The sequence below is a fragment of the Lemur catta genome, chromosome 3 (assembly GCF_020740605.2).
Source record: "Lemur catta isolate mLemCat1 chromosome 3, mLemCat1.pri, whole genome shotgun sequence".
NCBI classification, from domain to species: domain Eukaryota; kingdom Metazoa; phylum Chordata; class Mammalia; order Primates; family Lemuridae; genus Lemur; species Lemur catta.
The window spans coordinates 109,216,492-109,238,144 of record NC_059130.1 but is presented as its reverse complement, the minus strand read 5'-3'; the positions used below and the strand labels follow the sequence as shown (position 1 = coordinate 109,238,144).

The following is a 21,653-nucleotide window of genomic DNA, read 5'->3' as shown; positions in this document are numbered from 1 at the left end:
GCTGGCGTTTATTGTGCGTTTAGTCTGTGTCAAGCCCTGTGCTGAATTATCTCATGTTCTTTTTCATGACCTCTATGGAACGGATGCCAGTGTTATCCTCACTTTAGGGATGAGAACATAGGCTCAGAGAGGTTCAGTCATTTGCTGAAGGCTGCACAGCTCATAAGGGCTCCATCCTGGATCTATCGGCTCTTGAGATTGTGTCTGAAGAAGCGTGTCCCACATGACAATTGTTAGGGGGGCCCAGGAGCCCTATCTTCTCTTTAGTAGATCTGGGGTGGGTTCTGAGCACCCTGATGTTCTCCCCACTTCTGGTTAAGAATCATTGGATGGGAAAAGCACGTGGAAATTCAGGGCCCCAGCCCTCTCTCAGCCACTGTCGGGGACAGTTTGCTGACCTTTAAGTCTCCAAGGGCAGAGATCATGTCACCCGGAGGTGCAGAAGAGGATGAGGCAGGCATCAGGGGTTTTGTGGAATTCTCCATGCCACACGGGGCCCCAGTCCCAGAGGCAGACGGGCACCCAGCCATCCTGACACCCTGGTCAGCCAGCCGAGTGGCCCTGGATGGGCTGCAGAGCATGACTTGTCTTGGTCTCCCCCAGATCATGGGGTGATGTTGGTCACTCCTACCCTGGCCACGGCCACCCACTTGGGCCTGGGCGGCTGATGGGGCTGCAGAGCTGGTGGCCACTGTCTGAAGCCTACAGCTCACGTCCCCTACAGGAGCAGGAGAGCGTGGACCAGGGGCGGATTCTGACAGCGCCGGGCCGTTGCTGTCCTCACAGGCCCACCCTCCAGACAAGGGACGATTCACAGCACCCTTGCCCCAGAGGTGGCTGTGGGCACTCAGACAGGCACCCCCTTCTGGCGGGACCTGCCGTCAACTCCAACACACCCACCGCAGAGGCTCTGCAGGTTGGAGAGGTGCTGAGGAGGGGTGGGGTGCAGCCCCGAATAATGACAAATCTGCACCCGCCAGTCTGGGGTTGGCCTGCTGCCTGTTCTCCAAAACAAACCCCTCACGGTGGCATCAGAACTCAGCGGCTGTTTCCCAATTGTCAGATAAGGTGATGTTTTTGTACCTAAAAAGAAATCAGACTGGGCTTCAAGAAGATCAGGCAGCAGACCACAAAGACACGTACGTTGTGACTCCTTTTGGTTTGTTTGTTTTGGAGGGAGAGGCAATCAGTAGAAATTCTTGGCTGCTGCCAACCTAAGACCTATGGAAGCTTTGATGGCAGTCTCTTTTTTTTTTTTTTTTTTGAGACACAGTCTCACTCTGTTGCTCAGGCTAGAGTGCAGTGATGTCCTCATAGCTCACAGCAACCTTAAACTCCTGGGCTCAAGCGATCCTTCTGCCTCAGCCTCCCGAGTAGCTGGGACTACAGGCGTGCACCACCATGCCCGGCTAATTTTCCTATACATATATATATATATATTTTTTTTTAGCTGTCCATATAATTTCTTTCTATTTTTAGTAGAGACGGGGTCTTGCTCTTGCTCAGGCTGGTCTTGAACTCCTGAGCTCAAACAATCCACCGGCCCGCCTCGGTCTCCCAGAGTGCTAGGATTATAGGCGTGAGCCTCAGTGCCCGGCCTGATGCCAGTGTCTTGAAGGAGGCGGGGAGGAGGAGTGGCTGTGGGGAAAGGACACTGTGGGTAGGGACAGTTGGTAGCATCCAGTGGAGCCATAAATCTGTGGGAGATGGGGACCCCCAGTCTCCCAGAGCTGAGAGGAAATAGGCTGGGAGTGGTCGGTGGTGTGCCAGGGTCAACAGTGGGAGGCAAAGTCTCTATGCACGAAGGAGTGGACACCAGGCATCTGTCCAGGCCACCTCCGACCCCGCCTCCTGCTGACCAGACCCACATTTCCCCGCCCCCAATATTCAGTGTTGGGTGCACTGACCCACCCTTGCGGGGTCCAGGGTGTCCACATCCAGTTTTACTTTCTGGCTAGAGGACCTGCGGTGACTTCAGGCCCCTCACCAGCGGGCTCCAGCTGCCCCCCAACCCTACGGCGATCCCTCCTCCAGGTCCCTTGCGGCAGGCCTGGGCTCTGATGGGCCGCTGACCCATCTCCGCACTTCGGGCTCTCGCTCCCCGACTACCCCGGCTCTGTCTTCCTCAGCCCTTCCTTTCTTCCCTCCCACCCGTCACACAGGTGCTCCTGGGTCCTGACCTGTGATGGTGACAGTGACGTTGAGAAGGAAAGCTCCCATCTACTGAGGCTCTGAACCAGGTGCCGTGCTAGGAACTCTGCGAGCTTCACTGAGGCCCTCGCACGTCACACGTGCTCGGGAACAGCTGCCTCCTACCGCAGCCCGAGCGCTGGGGCTGGCGAGTGTGCAAACAGAGAGTAGACACAGGCCACCTCTTGGCGGTTGGTCAAAGTGTTCCCCCCTCCAGAGGAAAAGAAGTTAAAGTGGCATGTGAGTAAATGAGCGTGCATATGAGTGAGTGTGTGTATGGGAGAGAGAGACCATGTCTTGCACCAGGCCCAACTCCTGGGCCCTTTGGGAGGGGACAGTGGGGACAAGGAAGTGACACCCGTGCTCCCTGCTGGTGGGCATGATGCGGGGGGCCCTTGGCAGCTGAGCTAAGTGTCTGACAGTGGCCATCTCCCCCTTGTCGCCTGCCGCCAACCACGAAGGGTCTACACACAGGGACTCATCTTGGGTTTTAACCTTGTAGGGTACAGGGGCTCTCCCCACCCCTTTTCCTCCCAGAACAGCTGTGTGCGCGTGTGTGTGTGCGTGTGTGTGTGTGTGCGCGTGTGTGTGTGTGCGCGTGCGTGCGTGTGTGTGCGTGTGTGTGCGTGTGTGCGCGTGTGTGTGCGTGCGTGTGTGCGTGTGTGTGCACACGTGTGCCCGCACACACCCAAGCACACGCGCTCTTTCCTCCACATTGATCCGATTTCCCTGCGTCTCCCCTGACTCCCGTCCTAGACTTTGCGGAGTCGTCCTCGTTAGCGGCTGTGATTCATTGTGCGAGGGGGATTTAATGCCGCTCGTAAAACACCACTTCACGTTCTGTTTTCTTTTCTCCCCTTTCTCTCTCGGCTCCTCCGCTCCAGAGCCCGGCTTTCTCCCCTGCATTTGGCCAGATATATAAAATAAACACACGCACTGCGCGGGAGGAAATGACCCTCGGGTTTCGGAGGCCTTCTTAATGGGGCCTGAGCGCTGCTGACAGGCCCCGCTTCCCCGGTTCACCATCTCCCGGCGTGGGACCTGGCCCGAGCGTCCTGGCCGCCCGCAGAGCCCGCGCCGCGTTCTCTCTTGGCTCTGCCCTGGGCTCACCTGTCTGTGGGCCCCACGGCTTTTGTTTTCTTATTTCTTTTTAGTAGCAAAAGAAATTGTCTCTAACACTATAAACTGCATAGAAATGAAGATCCCTCTCCCCTGCCCGGCCCGTCTCTCTCCCCACCAGGGCCCAGCACCGTGTGGGGAGCGGCCGGGACGCGAATTGCACAGGCCACTGCTGGAATCTTGCGTATCCCGGCAGGAGGCCTGGCTATGGCCCCTTGGCAAAGGCGGAATGAATGGATGAATGAATGAACGAAGCTGTGCTGCGCAGTCTGGGTGGTTGATCCCAGAGGACACATCTTCAGCCACCTGGGACTGGAAGATCCTGATTTGGGAGGTGGCCCCTTCCTCTCTGTGTGACCTTGGGCAGATGTCATTTGCTTTTTGGACCTTCAGTTTTTCCATCTGTGACATGGGGATGTTGCCTGCCCGGCTCACCCCACAGACCTGTGGAGGTCCAGGCAGAAGGCGAGAGGGAAAAGGATCCTTAAAAGGTAAAGCGTAGGGACGGAACACAGCAGAGGTGAGGCACATTGTGTGCCACAGGGACATGCAAGGACCCAAGAAACGCAGGCAGCTGGAAGTAGGAAGGAGAACTCAAACTCAGCACCAGGCTGTTGATGCACACTGAAAACACCCATGTGGCAAAGAGACATAAAGGAGGGTGTTGGGATGGCTGGTGCAATGGGCGTCATATTGTGTCAATGTGAACTCTCCTGAATGTGATCATTGTTCCAGGTTGTGTAACAGGCCCTTGTTCTCAGGAGGCCCTCAGGGAAGGGTCCTGATGTGTGCCCCAAAGTTCCATGTGGCACCACAGACAAACCGTACTTAGGTACTCTGAGAGACAGCACCAGTGGAGCAAAATGTTGACAATCTGAAAGCTTGGGTGAAAGGGGTAGGCTAGTTTTTTGTGTTTTTCTTGTCACTTTTTGTTTTTTTTTTTTTTGAGACGGAGTCTCTGTCTGTCACCTGAGCTAGAGTGCTGTGCCATCATCGTAGCTCACTGCAACCTCAAACTCCTGGTCTCAAGTGATCTTCCTGCCTTGGCCTCCCAGAATGCTAGGATTACAGGCATATGAGCCAGCGTGCCTGGCCTCTTGTCAGTTTTTGAGTGCTTAAAATTTTTTCAAAGTTAAAATAGAATACTAAAAAATTCAGCACAATGCCTTTGCCTTTCTGGACAGGGGTAACCATGTGGCATTTCAGGAGTGTGATTAGCGTCACCCACTGCCCCTGCAGGCGCTGGAATCCGTCTGAAAGGACCCAGTGGGAATCAGTGTTGCTTTGACTCACTGAGTCTCTTTCCCCATCTGTCACATGGGGAGAGTCACAGCACCGCTGCTACCCCCCAGCATGGCGCTTGGCCCATCATGAGGACTCAGCAAATGGAGGCTTTTACCTTCATTGCCCCTGTCCTGGGTCCTTCAGTCATGAAATCATAGACTCTCAGGGTGGAAGGGCCTCTAGAGATCACAGGATCTACCCCTACGTCCTGTGACTGACTCACCTCTACAGCATCCCGGCTGGGCAGCACCCAGCTTCAGCTTGATCTCCTCTGATGACGGGGCACTCACTCCCCTACCTCTCAAGGCAGCTCATCCCATCCTGGGCAGATGTATTGGCAATTCTTCCTGATACAGAGCTCCACGCCATACACTGGCGGCCCCCTCCCACGGGCCCACGTCCTTTCTCTTGGGTCTGCGTGGAGCCCCTCACACACCTGATCCGCTTGCACGTGACAGCTCTCTGGACCCTCCAGCCCCTCACCCTCCCCACCTCCCACTTCCTAACCCTCTCACTTGTCCAGATCCTTCTTCCATATGGGGTTCAACATAAGATTCTGGGTACAGAAAGCAGATGAGATAGCAGGGCTTTGACCTCCCAGTTACACAGCACAGGCTGGGTTTACCTGATGCCTCTGCCATCGCCAGCGCTCAGCCTCTCTGTCTGTCCCCGTCCGCTGGGCATCCTAAGGGCACGGCTTTCCGCAGCACGAAGGTGGATCTTCTTGCCTCCCTGCCTCCGCCCCAGGGGGGACAGGCGGGACCAGTCACACATCGGGAGGCCAGAGGAAACCCCAGTGAACCATGGGGATTTTTGAGACTCTAACAAACCATGGGGATTTTTACTGAAAAAAAAAAATTCTTTTTTAATTAATAATTCCAAAAATAAACCAAGTTCATTGTAAACATGTGAAATGATTCAGAAGTGCATAGAGCAAAAGGCAAAACCGCTTTTCATCTCTGCCCCTCTCCGTTTGGGGCAGCCCCTTCCAGGCATTTTGTGTGAGCGCCATAAATCTGTCTCCTCCCAACGTGCGTATTGATCGCTCGTCTGTCGGGGACGTGTTCCCACGGCAGCACATCGCTCAACTTCACTCTTACTGACTTTTAAAATCAAATATTGAAAGCAATGTTATTAACTGTTCTCAGGACACTGCCGTGCCCACTGCGGCCTCCAAAGGAGCTCGACCTGCCACAGCAGCACCTAAGCTGCCCCCTGGAAGCCTGCCCTGATGTGCAGAGTCACCAGCGGCCCTGAGCACCCCTGTTTCCTGGGAGGCCGGGCCAGGGGCAGGGTGAGCCAGGGAGGCCTGGGTTCCAGCCCCAGCGCTCGCCGCCCCTCGCTGCCTGGGAGTCCTTGAGAATGTCACTTTCCTTGTCGGAACCTCAGTTTCCTCACCCTCAAATGGGGATGCTGGCTCAGAAGGGACTGGAGGCCTTTCCTGACTTGCAGGTGGGACACCAGTCTACAGAGCCACGGGGCGAGGCACTGTCCCCGCTCTCTGTGCAGTTCTTCTGCCGTCAGACATAGCTCTCTCTGCTCCAGGCAACGAGGGACTTTTCTAGCAGTTTGGGGTGGGGGGTGCGGTTTCTGCTCCCGGACCTCGGCCTGAATGGGTGGAGCCTGCCTGTCCGTTGCCCCCGCAGAGGGAAGTTGGGTAGGATGGGAGGGGGCCATGGATGCCTGGGTGACCCAAAGCTGAGCCCAGAGTCTCAGACTTGCAGAGGACCTTCCAGATCAGCCTCGTGTCCACAACTCGAATTCCTGTCACGTGGCATCAGGAAGGACTTGTATCCCTTAGGGTCCCACCGAGAAAACAGAAACGCTCTAGGTATTTCAGACGGAAGGACTTAATACAAGGCGTTAGTCACACAGGTTATGGCAGAGCTGAGAAGCCAAAGAGGTCATGCTGAGTTGGCCCAGAGATTAGCCACTACGGGAAACTGTCACCACCCCCAGGACGGAGGGGCTGCGGAGGTTGTGGGGATGGCAGTGCCCGGGATCTGGGGCTGTGCGGGGCCAGCCGCAGGATGACTGGGGGGAGCTGGAGCACGGAGGAGACACACCTGCTGCTGAGGTCGCCAAAGCAGCCAGCGAGGGGGGAGCACTTCAGCTTCTGTCTTCAAGCCTCCCCACCTCCGACATCCTCCAGCACCCTGCCCTGGCAGAACCTGCTGGAAACTGGCCAGCAAGAGAGCCTGGGAAACGCAGCCGGCAGGCATCACCCCCGCAACACAGAGAGAACGTATTTGAGGTTAGTGGACCAGGACTGTCCCAGTGACTATTTGTGTTTAAATGCTCTGGGCCGAGGAGCTCACTCTCTCACACTAGAGGTGGCAGCGAAAGCCCATTTTGCTGCCAGCTGAGTATGAGGGTTCGGCTCAGAATAAGGAAGAAATATTGGTTTCTTGTGACTCCCAATCTGAAGACGAGGGGTTTGTCTTTGGAGCAGGAGCCCTTTGTGTGTTGCTTCCTGCCGTCACGTCTGCCAGGAAGGCCTTTTCCACCCCCACCTGCCAAGACCCGGTTCTCCCAGGAGACTGTCCCACATCCCCATGCTCAGCGACAGTACCCTGTGTCCTTCCATAGCACCTGTGCTTCCTGCTCCATTTAGCACAATGTAGTTAACGTTACGTTCATTGTGAATTTCCTTGCTTGTTCCGCCTAAAGCATTAGGGGTACAGAGCTCGGTGAACTTGACTTTGCCTTCCCAGTGCAGGCACCAAGTTCAAGAGACATCTGCTGACCTGTGTGCCAGGTCTATCGAGTGCTTGGCGTGCATTATCTGATTTAATTCTAACAGCCCCGGAAACAGGTATGATTGTCTCCGTTTCTCAGCTGGGAAATCTGAGGTTCAGAGAGGAGGGTGGCCAAGGCCACTTGGCTAGTGGGGCAGAGCTCGGATATGAACCCGGTCTCTTCTGGCTGTGAAGGCCACGTTCCTGGCCACGGGGCCACATGGTCTTGCCACAGTATGGCTGGCAGCAGGGTGGGATTGCGTGAGATGCCTCCCCGGGAATGGTTCCAGTTCCGCGTCTGGTACCTTGATCCCCACCCTCTGTCCAAGGCCCTGCGTCAGCCCCTTGCAGACAAGGCAGCCATTCCCACAGCCACTTCTCCATTCTGAAATGACCAAGAGGCCGGGCTGGGAGAGCAGGTCTGACCGCAGATTGGCAGATGTTTCCACATGTGGAAGTGAGCTGCCTTTTTGGAGTCCCCAGCCTGCCTCGCGAAAGCATGGCGATAAACCACTCTGCACACAGGGTCCCAGTCTTCACAGCAGCCCCAGTGAGGTAGATACTATTATTATCTCTATTTTGGAAGTGGGGAAACCGAAACTCAGAGAGGACAACTGAGGTACAGAGGTCAAGGTCACACAGTGGCAAATCCAGACCTAGAACTCATCTCTCAGTCTTGATTCCTGGTTCAGTGTCCTGACCAACTATTGAAAACACCCATAAAACTTAAAAATTTATATTACGATACTTCAACAAATCTCTGACATCATTGACTATAGATGCACTGCCATTTTACAGACCCTGGGAAATACAAACACTGTCAACTGAACTGGGACACGATACTTTCTTAGCACTTAGAATTTTTTATTTTGGGCTGGATGTGGTGGTTTACGCCTGTAATCCTAGCACTCTGGGAGGCCGAGGCAGGAGGATCGCTCGAGGTCAGGAGTTCGAGACCAGCCTGAGTGAGACCGAGACCCCGTCTCTACTAAAAATAGAAAGGAATTATATGGACAGCTAAAAATATATATATAAAAAATTAGCCGGGCATGGTGGCATGTGCCTGTAGTCCCAGCTACTTGGGAGGCTGAGGCAGGAGGATTGCTTGAGCCCAGGAGTTTGAGGTTGCTGTGAGCTAGGCTGACGCCACGGCACTCTAGCCTGGGCAACAGAGTGAGACTCTGTCTCAAAAAAAAAAAAATTTTTTTTTATTTTATACTTATTAAAAGAGCTCTTTTATATTTATATGCATGCTTGTCTGGACATGAAAGGAAAATTTACATGAAAATCAATTTATAGGAAATGAAATTTATATAAAAATAAACTTCTTCACATTCAAAACCCGACTGACTCAGAGTAGCCGAAGCCACACTTTTTCCACACAGCGTTGTCCTCTGTGCCAGCGAGTGCCGGCGATGAAGATCTCTCTCTCACTCTCCTTAAAGATATTTTACTGAGGTCAAGCTTACCTCTGGTAAGTATAGTTGATGAATTTTTATCCCCGTAAATACTCATCCATAATCAATGGTAGGCCGGAGCTAGCTCCTATTAGGATTGTTAAATACTCAGAAATTTTGCAAACCAGTTTTTAAACTATCGGCCACTTAAAATCAACAGTAACCCCCTTTCTCCCTGCCCCTGCCATCGTGGTGTGTGTGGTTGACTCCGTTTCTCGCCATGTCTTCTCACAAGACTTTCAGAATCAAGCGATTTCTGGCCAAGAAACAAAAGCAAAATCGTCCCATTCCCCAGTGGATTCGGATGAAAACTGGTGATAAAATCAGGTACTATGCGAGAGGAGACATTGGAGAAGAGCCAAGCTGGGTCAATGAGGAACTGCCCGTGAGACGATGACATATTTATGCTGCATCAAGGTCACTATCGCCTCACCATGTCAAGCTGAAAATGTCACTACTATCCCGACAGTCAGACACATTTCATTGGGAAAATGATTTTTCTCTTTGTTTATATGCTCCGCACTAATAAGCTGGTTCAGTAATAAATATGAGAGACCTTTTGTTTGAAAAAAGAAACAGTGGTAATGGGAGTGTGTACGGCATGGAAATTGGCAAATGCTACATTTCAGGGGTTCCCTGCCCCCTGCCTCAGCGACCTGGTGTCCCAGCACACTACTGAATTAACTGCCACCCGGACCAGGAGAGATTCCAGCTCCCCGGAAGGTTCCTCCGTGGCCTCCCCACCCTCCCACCAAGGGAAGCTCGGCTTGATGCGGCCTTTCTTACAGGAATCCGCGGATGGCGACAAGCCACTGGCATGGGGCTCTCCGCTGGCTGTGCCACCATGCAGTGCGGCCCACCTTCGGCTCCCACGTGAGGAATGCTGCTAAACACGTCTGGCTGACCACCTTTCTCCACCCTGTGCCCACAACTGTTTGGTTCCTAGAGGTTAAAAGAATACTCCTCTATTGTCTCCGGGACTTTCTTCCAAGCCACAGAATCCCACAGGAGCTCCGATGTTCGGCATGAGCAGGCAATGACACCTCCCTCGACAGGGCCCCCGGCCAGCAGTTATTGTAAGACACACCCTGATTTCGGAGACATTAAAGTGTGAAAAGCATACCTCTCAGAATCACCGAAACACAGTGCTTTAGCTTTTTGAACATCTTCTTTAGAGGCGGTTTTATTCTGAGAAGCAGCTTGTCTTGATCATTAAGCCCCAGCAAGCAGATGAGCCTGCCCTTCCTGGTGGCCGGCAGGCCACTGGTCATCACACCCCACACAGGTGGAGTCTGCCCATCTCTGGGGGGTCAGCCACCTGTCACCACCTCCCGTCCCAGCCTGGAAGGACAGGGCCGGATGCTGCGAGGAGCCTCAGCTCACACATCAGATGGCTCTGGACAGTGGCTGCAGGTGAAGACTGGGCTTGTGCCCTCTGGGGGCTCTTCACGGTGGTCTCCAGGGTGGACACACCCCTGTGATGAGACTGTGCCAGGGCAGCATTGCCTTCTCAGCCTGACCGTGAGCTGTCACAGTGTTTTAATCACCCTCGTGTTCTCAAAGCGCAGCACGCCTCTGATATGGAGCCAACACGCAGTAAATATTTGAATGAATGAGCGAGTGGAAGGCCAGGAAGGGGAAGCCTTCACCTGAAGCCTGCCTGCCTGATGCCCTGGGAAAAGGCATTTTCTGTACAAGTTACAGGAGCAAATGAGACAACAATGCAAAGTGGCTTTGCACCAGCTCTGTGGGGTTAACTGGGAGTGTCTTATGTGACCCTCTTGAGACCTCAGGACCATCCCTTCTGTAACTTGGCTCAGGCTGCCCTATGTCCATGCAGCCTGCTGGGGCTAAGGCCTGGGACCAGTGGGGAGTGGCAGGAAGGACCCAGCTGAGACCTGCCCTGGGTCCCAGGCAAGGGAGGTGGCAGGAAGCAGAATCCACAACTGAAGTAGATCCAGAGCCAGGCAGAGCAGCCTTAGATAAAATCTCAGAAGGGGCTGGGAGATTGGAAGGAGTTGGCTGAGGACAGAATGAGAGGGTTGGGGGGTTGGGCTTGTCCCCAAGCACATTTCACTGACTGGGAATTTAGAGGGAAGCCCGGTTGCTCCAGGCCAGTGGAAAAGCCTTCAATGTAAGCTCAAGTTCCAGCTCCGGCACTTCCTGTCCTCCCTCATGACCCCCAGTAGTTACTGCCTTCTCTGGGCCTCAGTTTCCCCAACTGGAAATCAAGGTAATAACCCTGGTCCTGCATGCCAGGTAGTTGGTTGTGGAAATAATCGAGATGTGCTCACATGATGTTGAGCCCCTGCTCTTGGCCAGACACAGAGCACTTTACACACAGTTGATTCTCAGAGTCTGATCCAGGGACTAGCAGTGCCAGCATCACTTGGGAACTTGTCAGAAATGCAAATTCTTAGGTTCCACCCGCTAAATCAGAAACTCTGGGGAAGTGACCAGCATATTGTATTATAAAAGCCCTCCAGTAGCCTGGGCAACATAGCAAGACCCCGTTTCTACAAAATATTTTAAAAAATTAGCCAGGTGTGGTGGGTGCATGTCTGCACTTGGGAGGCTGAGGCAGGAGGATCACTTGAATCCAGGCATTGGAGGTTGCAGTGAGCTGTGATTGTTCTGTGTGATTTTTTTTCTCAAAAAAAAAAAAAGAAAAAAAGAAGAAAAAAAAAAAGGAAAAGCCCTTCAGGAGATTCTGCTAAAAGCTAAAGTTTGAGAATCATGGTATGAAATTCTGCTCACCAGCCCCACGAGACAAGGACTGTGATATGCAGAGTAAATGTTGTGCTCATCCCAGTTGGTTCCCAACTTCTCCAGACTTGAAGACAGTTTTTTAAAGATATAATTCATATACCATAAAATTAACCCTTGTAAAGCATGCAGTGCAGTGGCTTTTAGTATTATTCACAAGGTCATATAACCATTACCACTAATTTCAGAACATTTTCATTGCTCCTAAAAGAAACGTACCTCTTAGCAGGTGCTCCCCATTCCCCTCTCCTGCAGCCCCTGGCATTGCCCGACCTACTTTCTGTCTCTGTGGGGTTGCCTGTTCCGGATGCTTCATACGATGGAATCGCATGATATGTGGTCTCTTCTTTCACTCAGCCCAGTGTTTCCAAGGTTCATCCATGTTGTGAACTGGATCGGTACACGCCATACTGATGACACATGCATGTTGCAACGTGGTTCTTTCTCTTTTAAAAAAGTCTTTTTAATTAAAACTTTTTTTTTTAACTTTCAAAGTTTTTTTTTTTTTTTTTTTTTTTTTTTTAAGAGCACTTTTAGGTTGACAGCACAATCGAGAGGAAGGTACAGAGATTTCCCATGAGTCCTCGGCCCCACACGCGCCCAGCCTCCCCATTGTCAACATCCCCCACCAGAGCAGGGGAGCAGTTACAGCTGATGACGCTATGTGGACATAACATCACCCTAAGTCCAGTTTATGTCAGTGTTCAGTCTTGCTGTTGTATATTCTGTGGGTTTGGACAGACGTAGTGGCGTGCACCTGTCATGACAGTGTCACACACAGTGTTTTCACTACCCTAAACATCGTGTGTGCTCCACCTCCTCCTCCTTCCCTCCTCCCTAATGCCTGGAAACTACTGATCTTTTTACTGTCTCCATAGTTGTGCTTTTTCCAGAATGTCATTGTCTTAATACATTTTCTGCGGCTATAACATAGCAGCACAGACTGGGTAATTTATAAAGAGAAGAGATTTGTTTGGCTCATAGTGCTGGGGGCTGGGAAGTCCATGATCGAGGGACCACGTCTGGTGAGGGCCTTCTTGCTGAGTGCTGACACGGTCAAGGGCAGGTGAGTGTGTGAGATGGAGACAGGGAATGAGGCCAAACTCACCCTTCTTATCAGGAGCCCACTAGCTCGGTAACTCCCCCACACCCCAATAATGGCATTACCATGCGTGAGGGCAGAGCCCTCATGACCTAATCACTTCTTAAAGGCCCCACTTCTCAATGTTGTTACAATGCACTACAACTTCAGCATGAGCTTTGGAGGGGACATCCAGACCATAGCATTTCACCCCAGGCCCCCCAAACTCATGTCCTTCTCACATACAAAATACATTCTTTCCGTGCCAATTAGTCCCAAAGTTTGAACTCATTCCAGCACCAACTCAAAGGTCCAAAGTCCAGAGTCTGATCTAAACCAGACATGGGTGAGACACAAGGCACGATTCATCCTGAGGCAAATTCCCTTCAGCTGTGAACCTGCAAAATAAACTTTTTGCATTTTAAATTTAGGTCTATGATACATATTTTTTTTTTGAGACAGAGTCTCACTCTGTCTCCCCAGGTAGAATGTAATGGCATAATCATAGCTCACTGCAATCTCAAACTCCTGAACTCAAGTGATCCCCCTGCCTCAGCCTTCCAGTAGCTGGGACTACAGGCCTGTGCCATTATGCCCAGCTAATTTTTCTATTTTTAGTAGAGACAGAGTCTCATTCTTGCTCAGCCTGGTCTTGAACTCCTGACCTCAAATGATCCTCACTCCTTGGCCTCCCAGAGTGTTAGGATTACAGGCGTGAGCCACCACACCCGGCCTATGATGCATTTTGAGTTAACTTTTTTGAAGGGTATAATATCTGTGTCTAAATTCTTTTCTTTTTGCATAAGGATGTTCAGTTGTTCCAGCACCATTTGTTGAAAAGACTATTTTTGTTCCATTGTATTGCCTTTGCTCTTTTGTCAAAGATCAGTTGACTATACGTGGGTCTGTTTTGGGTTTTCCATTCCATTCTACTGATCCATCTATTCTTTTGCCAATATCACACTGTCTTTATTACTATAGCTTTAAATATTGAAGATTACTATAGCTAGTGAGTCTTGAAATCAGGTAGTGTCTGTTCTCCAACTTCGTTCTTCTTCTCAATACTGTGTCACTTATTCTGGGTCTGTCTCTCCACATGAACTTTAGAAACAGTTTGTCAATATCCAGAAGATAACATGCTGGGATTTTGATTGGTATTATCTTGAATCTGTATTTTGGGAAAAACTGATACCTAGACATTATTGAATCTTCCTATCCATGAACATGGAATATCTCCCCATTTATTTAGTTCTTCTTTGATTTTGTTCATCAGAATTTTGTAGTTTTCCTCAGATAAGTTTTATACATATTTACTTATATTTATAGCTAAGTATTTCCTTTCTTTTGCTATTAATGTAAATGGTATTGTGTTTTTAATTTCAAATTAAAAATTGTTGGTATATTGGAAAGTAATTGACTTTTGTATAATAATCTTATTTCCTATAAGCTTGCTATAATTGCTTATTAGTTCCAGGAGTTTTTGTGTCTATTCATTTGAATTTTCTACATAGACAATCATGTCACCTACAAACAAAGGCAGTTTTATTTCTTCTTTCCCAACTGGTATACCTTCTACTTCCTTTTCCTATCTTATTGCATTAGCTAGGACTTCCTGAATGCTGCTAAAAAGGAGAGGAGACATCTTTGCCTTGGTCCTGATCTTAGTGGGAAAGCTTCTATTTTCTCATCATTAAGTATGATGTTAGCTGTAAGATTTTAGTATTAATAAATATTCTTTATCAAGTTGAGGAAGTTCCCCTCTATTTGTAGTTTACTGAGGGTTTTAATCATGAATAGGTGTTGGATTTTGTCAAATGCTTATTCTTCATCTATTTATATGATCATGTAATTTTTCTTTTTTAGCCTACTGACGTGATGGGTTACATTAATTGGTTTTCAAACACTGAACCAGCCTTGCACAACTAGAATAAATCCCACTCGGTCATGGTGCATAATTATTTTTATACATTGTTGGATTCAATTTGCTAGTATTTTCTTGAGGATTTTGCATCTATGTTTATGAGAGATATTGATCTGTAGTTTACTTTTCTTATAATGTTTTTGTCTAGTTTTGGTATTAGTGTAAGTGTTGGCCTCATAGGATGAGTTAAGAAGTACTTCCTCTGCTTCTGTCCTCGGAAGGAGATTGTACAGAATTGGTATAATTTCTTCCTTAAATGTTTGGTAGAATTCACCAGTGAACTGATTTTAGCCTGATGTTTTTTGTTTTTGAACTTTATTAATTATCAATTGAATTTCTCTAGTAGATATAGATCTATTCTGATTGCCTATTTCTTCTTTTATGAGTTTTGGTGGATTGTATCTTTCAAGTAATTTGTTCATTTTATCTAGGTTACCCAATTTCTAGGCACAGAATTATTCATAGTATTCCTTTCTTATCTTCTTAATGTCCATGGGATCTGCAGTGATGTCCCCTCTTTTATTTCTGATATTAGTAATTTGTGTCTGCTCTCTTTTTTTTCTTAGTCTGGCTAGAGGATTATTGATTTTATTGATCTTTTCAAAAGAATCAGCTTTTGATTTCACTTATTCTTCTCTATTGATTTTCTATTTTCAATTTCATTGATTTTTGCTCTAATTCTTTTCCTTTTTTTTTTTTTTTTTTTTTTTTGCCTACTTTGCTCTTCTTTTTCTAGTTTCCCAAGGTGGAAACGTAGATTATTGATTTTAGATCTTTCTTCTTTTCTAATACATGCATTCAATGCAATAAATTTTTCTCTAACCATGGCTTTTGCTGTATACTACAAATTTTGATAAGTTGTATTTCACTTTTCATTGGGTAAAATATTTTAAAATTTTTCTTGAGATTTCTTCTTTGACCCATGTATTATTTAGAAATGTTTTGTTTTAATCTCTACACATTTTGGGATTTTCTAGTTATCTTTCTGTTATTGATTTCTAGTTTAATTACACTGTGGTCTGAGAGCAGACATTATGTGATTACTGTTCTTTTAATTGCTAAGGTGTGTTTTATGGCCCAGAATGTGGTCAACTTTATTCTAGTTTATGACCCAGTAATATTCCATTGTATGGATACACCACATTGCATTTATCCATTCATCTGAGGATGGACATTTGGGTTGTTCACACCTTTGGCTATGTGAATAATGCTGCTATGTACTTGCACTCACTGTACATATTGTGTACATACACTTGTTTGAATACCTGTTTTCAATTCTTTTGGGTATATACCTAGAAGCAGAATTGCTGGGTTATATGGTAACATTTTGAGGAATGGTCAAACTATTTTCCAAAGTGGCTCTACCATTTTACATTCCCACCAGCAAAATATGAGAGTTCCAATTTCTCCACATTCTCACCAACACTTGCTATTTTCTTTCTTCTAAATTATAGCCATTCTAGTGGGTATGAAGTGGTATCTCATTGTAGTTTTGATTTGCATTTTGACTAATGATGTTAAGCATCTTTTCATGTGCTTTTTGGCCATTACATATCTTCTTAGGAGAAATCTCTATTCAAATCTTTTGCCCATTTTAAAAGGGAGTTATTTTGTCTTTTTGTTGTTGAGTTGTGAAAGTTCTTTATATACTCTGGATTCTAGACCCTTATTGGATATATGATTTACAAATATTTTCTCCCATTCTCTGTTGTCATTTCACTCTCTTGATAGTGTCTTTTGATATATTCTCTACTTTTATTTTGATGAAATCCAATTTATCTATTTTTACTCTTGTTGCTTATGCTTTGGTATCATATCTAACAGTTCACTGCCAAATCCAATGATGAGTTACTCCTATATTTTCTTTGAAGAGTTTTATAGGTCTAGTTATTACATTTTGGTTGTTGGTCCACTTTGAGTTAATTTTTGTATATGGTGTGAGGTAGGACTCTAACTTCATTCTTTGGTATGTGGACATCCAGTTGTTCCAGCACCATTTGTTGAAGACATTAGAAAGAAACATTTTAAAGAAAAATGTTATGTAAAATACTAGTGTAATGTGTATGTGTATACTGAGCTGATCCTCAGATATGGCAAAAAGTGTTGAGGTGGTACTTGACTGAGTGAAGTTTGGGCAGTGCTATTTCTAATGGATTTTTTCCTTCTTGAAGGTTTCCTCTGGCCTAGGGAGATGCTTCATTCAGTAAAAGATGCCAGGAATGAGGATATATGGCCACTGGTCTCTCACCCAGAGGGCCAACTTGTCAAGACCCCAACCAGGTTCCCCTTCCCCCTCTGCTATTCCTAGACATGTATTCATGGACAAGGGGTCTCTGGAACAAAGGAGAGTGATTCCCAGCTTGTCCCCCCACAACCTTTCCACCACTTACCTGGTACCCAGCCACTCCCTCCTTTTTCCCTAACTAGGCCTTGGTCCAACTGCAGACCCGGCACCTCTCCCATTTAGCCAGATGCAGTTCCAAAATCAACCTCAGGAGCATTTGGATATGTTTTCCAGCCCAGACTAATGGTGCTGCTGTCCATAGCCTGGACCCAGGTTTATTTCCTCTGGGTGGGGCTGCAGCTCCTCACCTCCTGGAAGGTTGTGGAAGTGTGGTTTTTGTTTTTCTTTTTTCATTTTGCTTTTGGAACACAAGCACATTTCCAAGTCTTTCTGGCCAAATGATGACGTTGTGAGCCTGTTGGCCTCCCTGTCAGTGCTGAGTGGCTCCATATGCTGCCCGTTATCCACAGCCCAGATGCGCTCAGCTGTGTGTGTTTCCTAGGGGTGCCAGAGCACAGTGCTACAAACTGGGAGGCTCGAAACAACAGAAATTTATTCTCTCACGATTCTGGAGTCTAAAAGCCCAAAGTCAGGGTATTAGGGTTAGTTCCTATTGGAGGCTCTCAGTGAGAACCTGTTCCATGCCTCTCCTAGCCTCTGTTGGTTGCTGGCAATCCTCAATGTCCCTTGACTTGGAGATGCATCACTTCAATCTGTGTGTTCACGTGGCATTCTCCCTGTGTCTCTGTCTCTGTGTCTCTGCTCCTTATTTTCTCAGGGCACCAATCATATTGGACTGAGGGCCTACCCTAGTTCAGTATGACCTCATCTTAGCTAGTTACATCTGCAGTGACTCTATTTCCAAATAAGTTCACATTCTGTGGTTCCAAGAAGGACATGAGTTTTGAGGGGGACACTATCCAGCCCAGTGCACCAGACAACGCCAAGGGCATAACTAGGTAGGAGGCCGTGGTTGACACTCCCCTTCTTGTGAGTTCCTCCTCGTCTCCTCTGTGCCTTTCCTTCTAACAGCTTGCACCTGCCACCCGCTTTGGAGGCCCCTACTGAGCTCCAGAGTGGCTTTTCTCCCGTACACAGAAGCGCACGTACACACACACACACACACACACACACACACACACACACACACACGGAGCCAGAGTGAGCATTTATGTGCCCTGGGGCTGCCTTGGCATGGTAATGACCAAGAGGTGCACAGGCAGAAGCCCAGGTCTCTGGCCTGGAGCTGAGAACAAACTCTGAGGTATAATTTACATTCCAGAGCCCCCCACAGGTCAAGTTTAAGCTGACTTCTTCCCCTCCCTGTCCAGCTGCCCTTCTTCTGGTACTGGCTTGTCCTGGGAGCACTTCCTTCAGAACTCACTTTCACATGAACCCTCTTCTCAAAGTCTGCCTCTGGGAGGCCCCACCTGAGACAGGTCCCCATACATGGAGCTGTTGCAGCCCTGACTGGTACGCAGGGACTGTGCCCCAGGGAGCCACGACAGAACCCCCCTGCCAGGATTGTGAGGGCTCAGAGATTCGGGGCGATGCTGCTCTGTAAATGAGAAGGCCTCTGTGAGCACAGGCAGGCCGTCCCCAACCACGCGGTCCAAGATCTTCTAATCGTGTCCCTTCAGGCTGACCAACTAGGTGCTGACATGTAGCACTTCCTCCATAGGATGGAGGTGACCAGATCTGTTGTTCACAGTCCTGTGTGCCAACCATGAACCAGGCCTGAGTCCTCTGCTCCTCTGACAGCTGACTGTGGGAAGCCACCATGAGGCCACAGGTGCGTGTTGAGGGACAGGTATAGACACAACAGATGTGGGTGGCGTGGGGTCTGGCACATCTCTTTGTGTCACATACTTGTACCCCTGGACTTGCCAGTCCAGATTCCAAATGCCATTGTACCATTTTCACTGACAGTGGGTTGCTGCTGTGCCCTCCTCATTATGATTTGGTGGATGTGATATCACCCAGCTCATGATGGGAGGCTCAGGTGGCATCGTCGCTTGCTGTCTCTGAGTGTCTGTACAGTTCAGTGGCGTGTCAGAAATTGTTTTTCAAAAGGAGAGTAGTTCTCTGCTGCAGAAAGTTCTAGGGGTCTGCACTGGGACGCTTGTACTGGGGTTTGTCAAAGGCTCCACCCAAACTCCTTATCTGGCACTGTGGACTCTCCTTGTCATGTGGGTTCAACAGCACATTACTGGCTTGGACCTCTGCAAAGTTTATCTTTTGCTTGGTCTCAAAACTGGTAGTTTTCTGAAGTGTGGGGTATGCTGTTTCGAAATTCAAAGAGGACAGAGAAGGTGGGCGTTAAACAACAGGAACTTATTTCTGCACGGTTCTGGGGTCAGAAGTCTGGAATCCAGGTGCCGACAGGGCTGTGCTCCCCACAAAGGCCCGTTCGCCGCCGCTGCTGCTGGCTCCAGGCTCTCCTTGGCTGTGGCTGCATCTCTCCAGTGTGCCTTTGTGGTCTCTTCTCTGTGTGTCTCTCCTCTGTGGGTCTCTTACAGGGACATTTGTCACTGGATTTAGGACCTGCCTGGATAATCCAAGATTATCTCCTCATCTTAAGATCCTTAACTGAATTACACCTGCAAAGATCTGTTTTCCTAATAAGATAATATTCATAGATCCTGAAATTAGAACATGGACTTATCTTTGGGGGGGCTATCTTTCATCCTATTGCATGTGAAAGGCGCAAAATGCAGCAATTTGTCTTCTGTCTTAGCAGGGATGGCTTGGCATGCCTCAGGTCACCAGTTCCTTAAGGTCTTCAGCAATACGGGGCCCTGAATCTTCATGGGCTCCATCCTGCCCTGCATGACGAGCACACGTTTTACTAAGGCCACCTCCTGTCCCCCAGGCTCACAGCAGCAGGGGAGGGAGGCACTGGCCCAGTGAAGGGGACTCGCCAACAGTGTCCTAGAGCATCTTGACGTTGCACAGACACCACCCGGGTCCCTCGTGTCGACATCATGTGGGGGTTGGCTGCAAACAGCTCCTATCTGCGTCCTTTGCCGGAGAACTGCTCTCTGCCAAATGGTAGGCAACTCACACGGAGGTCACGCCCTTCATGGGGTACGGGCGAGTCCTGCTGACTGACAGGAGGGTACAAAAAGCTGGCTCCCCAAGGGCGGCAAGCAACTCAGCGGTGCCAGTCGTGCCTCACGGGCTCCTGTGAGACCAGAGTGAGGCAGCCTCCGGCCCAAGGACAACAGGGATGAGCTTTCCTCCCGTGCCCTGTCTGGCTTCCCTCATTCTACTTCTCCCGAAAGCCCGCTTGCCCCAAATCCCCATCTCTGGATGTGCTCCTAGGGACCCTGACCCGAGGCAGTCCCCGGGACTGCGGTGATGGTGGCGAGTGGCGTTCGCGTGGCGCAGCGGCAGGACTGTGCAGGCGCCGTGCCACCCCCGCTGTGCACGGGCGAGCTGTGGTGGCCCCTGCCGTGTCACGACGGAGGCGTGTGCTACCCCGGCCGCTGCATCCCAGGCGCTGTGCTCCTCTGCTCTAGTCGAGATGCCACGTGCCGCACGGCAGGTGACACTGGGCTCCACCTGGCTGAGTTTGTGCTAGTCTGTCCTGGATTTCGAGAGACCTTCCCTGACTACCTTATCCAACGTTGCCTTCCTACTCCCGTCCTCCAACACATTATCCTGTTTTATTTTCTATAGCGCTTACTACTGTCCGAAATCATGTAATATATTTATTTGTCTGTTCGTGGCCTTTCTCCCCAGCTAGGGTAGAAGCTTTGTGGGACTAAGGACATTGTCTAACGTACTCATAGCTGTAACTCAAGCACCCAACGCTACAATGGGTGCTTAACCAGTACGTGTTAAGTGACTGAAAGAGCAGACCAGTGGAGCCCTTTCTGGGGGTCACCGGGGTGGGAGAAGGCAAGTCAAGGTGGGCCGTCTTCCAGGTGGTGAAAATCCTCCTGGCCTCGGCCAGCCTCTCGCCGGCCAGTCTCCTTGTTGGGTCTGGCACGGACCTCGAGGAAACATAACGTTTTTAATGAAACCTCAGAGTCAATAAAGGCGAATGGTCTCGGGTGCCCCTCCCGCAGGCCCCAGCTGTTGACTTTAGAAGTCAAGGGGTTGGGGTGTTGCCCAGTTCCCGCGTCGTACAGGGAGATATAAGCTAGAAGGGCCTGGTCCATTTTATATGAAAAAAACAAAACACAACAAAACTCACTGGGCCCTGGAAAGATTCCACCGCCAGCCGGAATCAAAGGTCCATTCAGAGCGACAGAACTCCGCGCAGTCGCCGCTAATGAAAACCAAATTGCTCACCGCTCTGGGCATTTCCAGGGGCTGCAACTGCAGGGGCTGGCGTGGAGCACTCGGCCGCCCCTCCCGCCACCGAAGGGGCTCCCCTGCGTTAAAATCGTTTTATGATAATACGGGCCTCGTATTTTTCTAATTTCAGGCATCAGTGATTTAGGACTGAGTTGTTTTCATGGAAAAAGAAATAGAACCTGTTTGTGGCCGAGAAAGACGCCACCTCGGCAGATGGCCCCATGGTGTGCGTGTGGTGCGGGCGGGGGGAGCCTCGAAGAGGCGGGACCCAGGACGGGCTGGAGGGATACAGGGACTGTGATTTCTGTCCTTCGTCCGCGCTTTGGGACATCGTAGAACCACATCTCAGGAAGGTAGACGTGTCCCTCTCAGAAGCAGACGAAAGACCATAAACCGATGTCCTTTCTGCTGCTGGTTTTAAGAAAGGACATTTTCTCATTTCTTTTTTTCTTTTTACAACTGCTCCCCCCCACCATAATCAGCCTTCATAAGCAACTATGTGTCATAG

At 49.4% G+C, this 21,653-nt stretch overlaps 1 pseudogene; it reads left to right on the top strand.

Moving 5' to 3' along the window:
* The first annotated feature begins 9,008 nt into the window (after positions 1-9,008).
* On the top strand, positions 9,009-9,163 carry LOC123634878 (annotated as a pseudogene).
* The last annotated feature ends 12,490 nt before the right edge of the window (positions 9,164-21,653 follow it).